The sequence below is a fragment of the Salvelinus sp. IW2-2015 genome, unplaced genomic scaffold, assembly GCF_002910315.2.
Source record: "Salvelinus sp. IW2-2015 unplaced genomic scaffold, ASM291031v2 Un_scaffold3875, whole genome shotgun sequence".
Taxonomy (NCBI): Eukaryota; Metazoa; Chordata; class Actinopteri; order Salmoniformes; family Salmonidae; genus Salvelinus; species Salvelinus sp. IW2-2015.
The window spans coordinates 43,747-51,373 of NW_019945149.1; the positions used below are offsets into that span (position 1 = coordinate 43,747).

General features: G+C 46.7%; 1 long non-coding RNA gene across 1 annotated transcript in view; it reads left to right on the forward strand.

Moving 5' to 3' along the window:
• Nucleotides 1-5,771, forward strand: part of LOC112076609 (uncharacterized) — a 7,715-nt gene extending 1,944 nt beyond the window's left edge. Inside the window, exons 2-3 of the long non-coding RNA XR_002895222.2 lie at nucleotides 4,557-4,612; nucleotides 5,230-5,771. This is a non-coding gene — a long non-coding RNA (uncharacterized lncRNA). The remainder of the gene's footprint in view (nucleotides 1-4,556; nucleotides 4,613-5,229) is intronic.
• The last annotated feature ends 1,856 nt before the right edge of the window (nucleotides 5,772-7,627 follow it).

Genomic DNA, 7,627 nt, shown 5'->3' on the forward strand with positions numbered 1-7,627 from the left:
ACGCACGTGACAAATAAACTTTGATTTGATTTGTAGCTCTGCCACCTCCCACCTCGGATGCGGAAAGCCGTCATTGGCGGATGAGTTGGATGGAGACGCAGCACATGCAACAAAAAAAACAACATTTATCTTATTATCGTCCCGATTTTGACGGGGGATTTCATTCTTATATTTAATTAGATTGACTCATTAGACTCATATTATTAACTGGAGCATTTGACATGTTTGTGGTGTTTTGATCTGTGACTTCTTCTTCTTCTCGAAGGCATCTTTACCACGGTCTTATCTACCGGTCTTATTTGTAGAGTTTTAGTTTTTTGGGAGGATGAGACTTGTTCAAGTTGTCAAGGTCACTGGAGATAACAGGTCATTGTAACTCAATAGACATCGTACCTCGCTCCAATTCACAGAGCCAAATAAACCCAGCAAATTTATCAGCACACATGCAAGCCTCAAGTCTGGCTTCCTGCTGTGTGTTTTTCAGTTGGAGTTAGATTTGGAGTCAGATGAGATCTGTTTTCAGATGGTGGGTCAATGAATCTCATCAGGTAACTTCTTTAACTCAGTAGAGATTTAGGGGAATTTTCCACTGTATTTTGTAGCCTTCAATTTGTGCTTTCTGTACTTTCTGTGGGAATCAACTCTTAACAGGGGTGACAGGTTCCTGTTAACCCCAGTGACAGGTTCCTGTGAACCCCAGTGACAGGTTCCTGTGAACCCCAGTGACAGGTTCCTGTGAACCCCAGTGACAGGTTCCTGTTAACCCCAGTGATAGGTTCCTGTTAACCCCAGTGACAGGTTCCTGGTAACCCCAGTGACAGGTTCCTGTTAACCCCAGTGACAGGTTCCTGTTAACCCCAATGACAGGTTCCTGTTAAACCCAGTGACAGGTTCCTGTTAACCCCAGTGACAGGTTCCTGTTAACCCCAATGACAGGTTCCTGTTAACCCCAATGACAGGTTCCTGTTAACCCCAGTGACAGGTTCCTGTTAACCCCAGTGACAGGTTCCTGTTAACCCCAGTGACAGGTTCCTGTTAACCCAAGTGACATAGTTTTTTTCCTGTTCATGCGTCCAACCAGTGACAGGTTCCTGTTAACCCAGAGGTGTTACCCCAGTGGACAGGTTTCCTGTAACCCCCAGTGACAGGTTCCTGTTAACCCCAGTGACAGGTTTCTGTTAACCCCAGTGAACAGGTTCCTGTTAACCCCAGTGACAGGTTCCTGTTAACCCCAGTGACAGGTTCCTGTTAACCCCAGTGACAGGTTCCTGTTAACCCCCAGTGACAGGTTCTGTTAACCCCAGTGACAGGTTCCTGTTAACCCCAATGATAGGTTCCTGTTAACCCAATGACAGGTTTCCTGTTAACCCCAGTGACAGGCTCATGTTAACCCCAGTGACAGGTTCCTGTTAACCCCAGTGACAGTTCCTGTTTAACCCCAGTGACAGTTTCCTGTTAACCCCAGTGACAGGCTCCTGTTAACCCCATTGACAGGTTCCTGTTAACAGTGACAGGTTCCTGTTAACCCCAGTGACAGGTTCCTGTTAACCCCAGTGACAGGTTCCTGTTAACCCCAGTGACAGGTTCCTGTTAACCCCAGTGACAGGTTCCTGTTAACCCCATTGACAGATTCCTGTTAACCCAGTGACAGGCTCCTGTTAACCCCAGTACAGGCTCATGTTAACCCAGTGACAGGTTCTGTTAAACCCCAGTGACAGGTTCCTGTTAACCCACAGTGAAAGGTTCCTGTTAACCCAGTGACAGGTTCCTGTTAACCCCAGTGACAGTTCCTGTAACCCCAGTGTACAGGTTCCTGTTAACCCTGACAGGTTCCTGTTAACCCCAGTGACAGGTTCCTGTTAACCCAGTGACAGGTTCCTGTTACCCCAGTGACAGGTTCCTGTTAACCCAGTGACAGGTTCTGTTAACCCCAGTGAAGTTCCTGTTAACGCGCCCAAGTGACAGATTCCTGTAACCCCAGTGACAGCGTTCCTGTTATACACCAGTGACAGGTTCCTGTTAACCCCAGTGACAGGTTCCTGTAACCCCAGTGACAGGTTCCTGTTAAACCCCAGTGACAGGTTCCTGTTAACCCCAGTGACAGGTTCCTGTTAACCCCAGTGACAGATTTCCTGTTAACCCCAGTGGACAGGTTCCTGTTAACCCCAGTGACAGGTTCCTGTTAACCCAGTGACAGTTCCTGTTAACCCCAATGATAGGTCCCTGTTAACCCCAGTGGACAGGTTCCTGAACCCCAGTGACAGGTTCCTGTTAACCCTAGTGACAGGTTCCTGTTACCCAGTGACAGGTTCCTGTAACCCAGTGACAGGTTCCTGTGGGAAGTGTAATATGTCGAGAGAGAAGGCTGGGGTCTCCGCTGCAGAACCAACAGCAGTCCCATTCCCCCTCACAAATGAAGGCTTTTGACATAATCTCTCAAAACGAATACTGTGTCCCCATCGCACCCTATGCCTATAGTGTGCACTACTTTTGACTATCTTCCCTGGTCAAAAGCAGTGCACTTGAATAGGGATTAGGGTGCCCCTTTGGGACAAAGTCCTACCTAGTCTGATCCAAGAATCCCCTCTTTCCTCTCTTGACTGCTGTACTGGTGCGAACACTCCCACACATTTACACATCAGATCATTGTGATAGAGGCTTCTGGGGGTTTATCTCCCTGTAGTGGGTTATTGTTGAAGGATGAAGGGTTGTCAGACACAGTAAGAGACAGTAATAAATCAGTGGAGCGTGATTCTCCCCCCATAGGGCTCTGGTCTAAAGTAGTGCACTATATAGGGAATAGAGTTCCATAGGGCTCTGCGTCTAAGTAGTGCACTATATAGGGAATAGGGTTCCATAGGGCTCTGGTCTAAAGTAGTGCACTATATAGGGAATGGGTTCCATAGGGCTCTGGTCTATAAAGTAGTGCACTATATAGGGAATAGGGTTCCATAGGGCTCTGGTCAAAACTAGGGCACCATGTAGAAAAAAGTATGCCATTTGGACGCCCCTACACAATGTAGAGGCAGAAGGTTGCTTGGGAAATGCCGTCCCCTCGGAGTCCCGCCAACGCTGCCCTGAACACTGTTTCACACCACGAGGAACAGACGGGGAAGACATGCCGTCCTGAACACTGTTTCACACCACGAGGAACAGACGGGGAAGACATCGCGTCCTGAACACTGTTTCACACCACGAGGAACAGACGGGGAAGACATCCGTCCTGAACATGTTTCACACCACGAGGAACAGACGGGGAAGACATCCGTCCTGAACACTGTTTCACACCACGAGGAACAGACGGGGAAGACATTCCGTGACTGAACCACTGTTTCACAGACACGAGGAAACAGACGGGGAAGACATCCGTCCTGAACACTGTTTCACACCACGAGGAACAGACGGGGAAGACAATCCGTCCTGAACACTGTTTTCACACCACGAGGAACAGACGGGGAGACATCCGTCCTGAACATGTTTCACACCACGAGGAACAGACGGGGAAGCATCCGTTCGCTGAACACTGGGTTTCACACCACGAGGAACAGACGGGGAAGACATCCGTCCTGAACACTGTTTCACACCACGAGGAACAGACGGGGAAGACATCCGTCCTGCCAGTGATACTACATCTGACTGAGTCCTTATGTGACCTCTGGCTCTCTGAGGCTGTGTCCCAAATGGTCATCTATTCCCTATATAGTGCACTACTGTTGACGAGGACCCGTAAGGCTCTGGTGAAAAGTAGTGTACATAGGGAATAGTGCGTTTCTCAGTTGGTAGAGTGCGGTGCTTATAACAGGTAGTGGGTTTGATACCCAGGACCAACCATACGTAAACTGTATGCACCCATGACTGTAAGTCACTTTGGATAAAAGTGTCTGCTAAACGGCATACATTACAGATGTAGGATCTTAATTTGACCCAGTTTGCTATAGAAGGAAAATAATCCTGCAGCAACAGGAAATGTGAGTTTGTTTTTTTGTAGAGGTTGGTACATTTTACGTTAGGTCAAATCAAGTCAACAGTATTTAAGTGGAAATTACAAACTTTAGAACCCCATTTTAAACCTTGAATAGAATACAAGGTTACATTTTCTGCCGTACAGGAAAATTATCATCAACAAAAGAGTGATCAAATTAAGATGGTACATCTGTATAATAGGGTGCCATTCGGGAGTCACCCTGACTCTCCGGTCAGCATGTATAGGAGAGAGAGCTGCTGGGGTTGAAGTTCTGAAATGGACAAAGGAGGGTTTTGAGCCTCCTCTCACACAGGAATGTCTCCACAGTTCCCAGGCAGTCCAGGACAAGCCTAGTTTTAGTGGGAGAGTTCCACAACTACGCAATATGACTTTCATCAATGAGTTATTCTGTTATTGTGAGTGGTTTATGTGAGTGTATCCCACTGACACAGTCCCCTCTGCTCACACATCTGTGGGATAATACGAACATTCTCCGGTACACACCTCTTTTGTGCTTTCCTTGGAGGCTCTGATAATATTGATGTTTGGGCTTATTGTTTGGCTAACTGCTTACAGCTGTCCTGTGTTGCAGGCAGGGGAGTGGTGATTGGATACTACAAGTGATGTCGGAGGTCATAACAGAGAAAGGTGAATGTTGTCTTTTAGTAGGAGATTTAAACCACATTGAAGGACTTGGGAAATAAAATAGATTCTGCATTTTAGATTCAATGGGTGTTCAATGTTTTTACAAAAATATCTTCATCTGTGTTCAATGTTTTAAAAAATGTCTTCATCTGTGTTCAATGTTTTAAAAATGTCTTCATCTGTGTTCAATGTTTTTTTTTATGTCTTCATCTGTGTTCAATGTTTTAAAAATGTCTCCATCTGTGTTCAATGTTTAAAAATGTCTTCATCTGTGTTCAATGTTTAAAAAAAAAATTCTTCATCTGTGTTCAATGTTTAAAAAATGTCTTCATCTGTGTTCAATGTTTAAAAAAATGTCTTCATCTGTGTTCAATGTTTTAAAAAATGTCTTCATCTGTGTTCAATGTTTTAAAAATGTCTTCATCTGTGTTCAATGTTTTAAAAAATGTCTCATCTGTGTTCAATGTTTTAAAAATGTCTTCATCTGTGTTCAATGTTTTAAAAATGTATTCATCTGTTGTTCAATGTTTAAAAAAAATGTCTTCATCTGTGTTCAATGTTTAAAAAAAGTCTTCATCTGTGTTCAATGTTTAAAAAAAATGTCTTCTTCTCTTCTTCAGCCAATAGACAGTTACAGTTGCATCTGTTGGGCTGGAATATTCACAGAAGATTTGTTATTAGACTGGCGGCTGCAAGTAACACAACAGAAACATCACTTCTAAACCACCTGCACACAAAACGGTTAGGCCATTTCATCGGTGGAAGAGCCACACGGTCATTACTTATAATGGGACAAATTAGACAACTGGGTCAGACCAGGGGGTAATGTGACAAATCAGACAACTGGGCCAGACCAGGGGGTAATGTGACAAATCAGACAACTGGGCCAGACCAGGGGGTAATGTGAAAAATCAGACAACTGGGCCAGACCAGGGGGTAATGTGACAAATTAGACAACTGGGTCAGACCAGGGGGTAATGTGACAAATCAGCAAGTGGGCCAGACCAGGGGGTAATGTGACAAATTAGACAACTGGGCCAGACCAGGGGGTAATGTGACAAATTAGACATCTGGGTCAGACCAGGGGGTAATGTGACAAATCAGACAACTGGGCCAGACCAGGGGGTAATGTGACAAATCAGACAACTGGGCCAGACCAGGGGGTAATGTGACAAATTAGACATCTGGGCCAGACCAGGGGGTAATGTGCACAATTAGACAACTGGGTCAGACCAGGGGGTAATGTGACAAATCAGCAAGTGGGCCAGACCAGGGGGTAATGTGACAAATCAGACAACTGGGCCAGACCAGGGGGTAATTGTACAAATCAGACACTGGGCCAGACCAGGGGGTAATGTGACAAATTAGACAACTGGGCCAGACCAGGGGTAATGTGACAAATTAGACACTGGGTCAGACCAGGGGGTAATGTGACAAATCAGCAAGTGGGCCAGACCAGGGGGTAATGTGACAAATTAGACAACTGGGCCAGACCAGGGGGTAATGTGACAAATTAGACATCTGGGTCAGACCAGGGGGTAATGTGACAAATCAGACAACTGGGCCAGACCAGGGGGTAATGTGACAAATCAGACAACTGGGCCAGACCAGGGGGTATTGTGACAAATTAGACATCTGGGCCAGACCAGGGGGTAATGTGACAAATTAGACAAGTGGGCCAGACCAGGGGTAATGTGACAAATCAGCAATGGGCCAGACCAGGGGGTAATGTGCAAATCAGACAACTGGGCCAGACCAGGGGGGTAATGTGACAAATCAGCAACGTGGCCAGACCAGGGGGTAATGTGACAAATCAGACAACATGGGCCAGACCAGGGGGTAATGTGACAAATTAGGACATCTGGCCCAGACCAGGGGGTAATGTGACAAATTAGACAAGTGGGCCAGACCAGGGGGTAATGTGACAAATCAGACAATGGGCCAGACCAGGGGGTAATGTGACAATCAGACAAGTGGGCCAGACCAGGGGGTAATGTGACAAATCAGACAACGTGGGCCAGACCACCAGGGGGTAATGTGACAAAATAGACAAGTGACCAGACCAGGGGTAATGTGAACAATCAGACAAGTGGGCCAGACCAGGGGGGTAAATGTGACCAAATCAGACACAAGTGGACCAGACCAGGGGGTAATGTGACAAATCAGACAAGTGGTCCAGACCAGGGGGTAAATGCTGACAATCAGACAAGTGACCAGACCAACACCAGGTAATGTGACAAATCAGACAAGTGGGCCAGACCCAGGGGGTAATGTGACAAATCAGACAAGTGGACCAGACCACAAGGTAATGTGACAAATCAGACAAGTGGGCCAGACCACAAGGTAATGTGACAAATCAGAACAACTGGGCCAGACCAGGGGGTAATTGAACAAATCAGACAATGGGCCAGACCATGGGGCTAATGTGAACAAATCAGACCAAGTGGGCCAGACCATGGGGTAATGTGACAAATCAGACAAGTGGGCCAGACCAGGGGCGTAATGTGACAAATCAGACAAGTGGGCCAGACCACAGGTAATGTGACAAATCAGACAAAGTGGGCAGACCAAAGGTAATGTGACAAATCAGACAACTGGGCCAGAACCAGGGGGTAATGTGACAATCAGACAACTGGGCCAGACCACGGGGGTAATGTGACAAATCAGACAAGTGGGCCAGAACCAGGGGGTAATGTGACAATCAGACAAGTGGGCCAGACCAGGGGGTAATGTGACAAATTGACATCTGGGAGACAGGGGGTAATGTGAACAATTAGACAACTGGTCAGACCAGGGGGTAATGTGACAAAATCAGCAAGTGGGCAAAGACCAGGGGGTAATGTGCACAATAGACAACTGGGCCGCCAGACCAGGGGGTAAGTTGACAAATCAGACAATGGCCAGACCAGGGGGTAATGTGACAAATCAACAACTGGGCCAGACAGGGGGTAATGTGACAAATTAGACAACTGGGCTCAGACAGGGGGTAATGTGACAAATCAGCAAGATGGGGCCAGA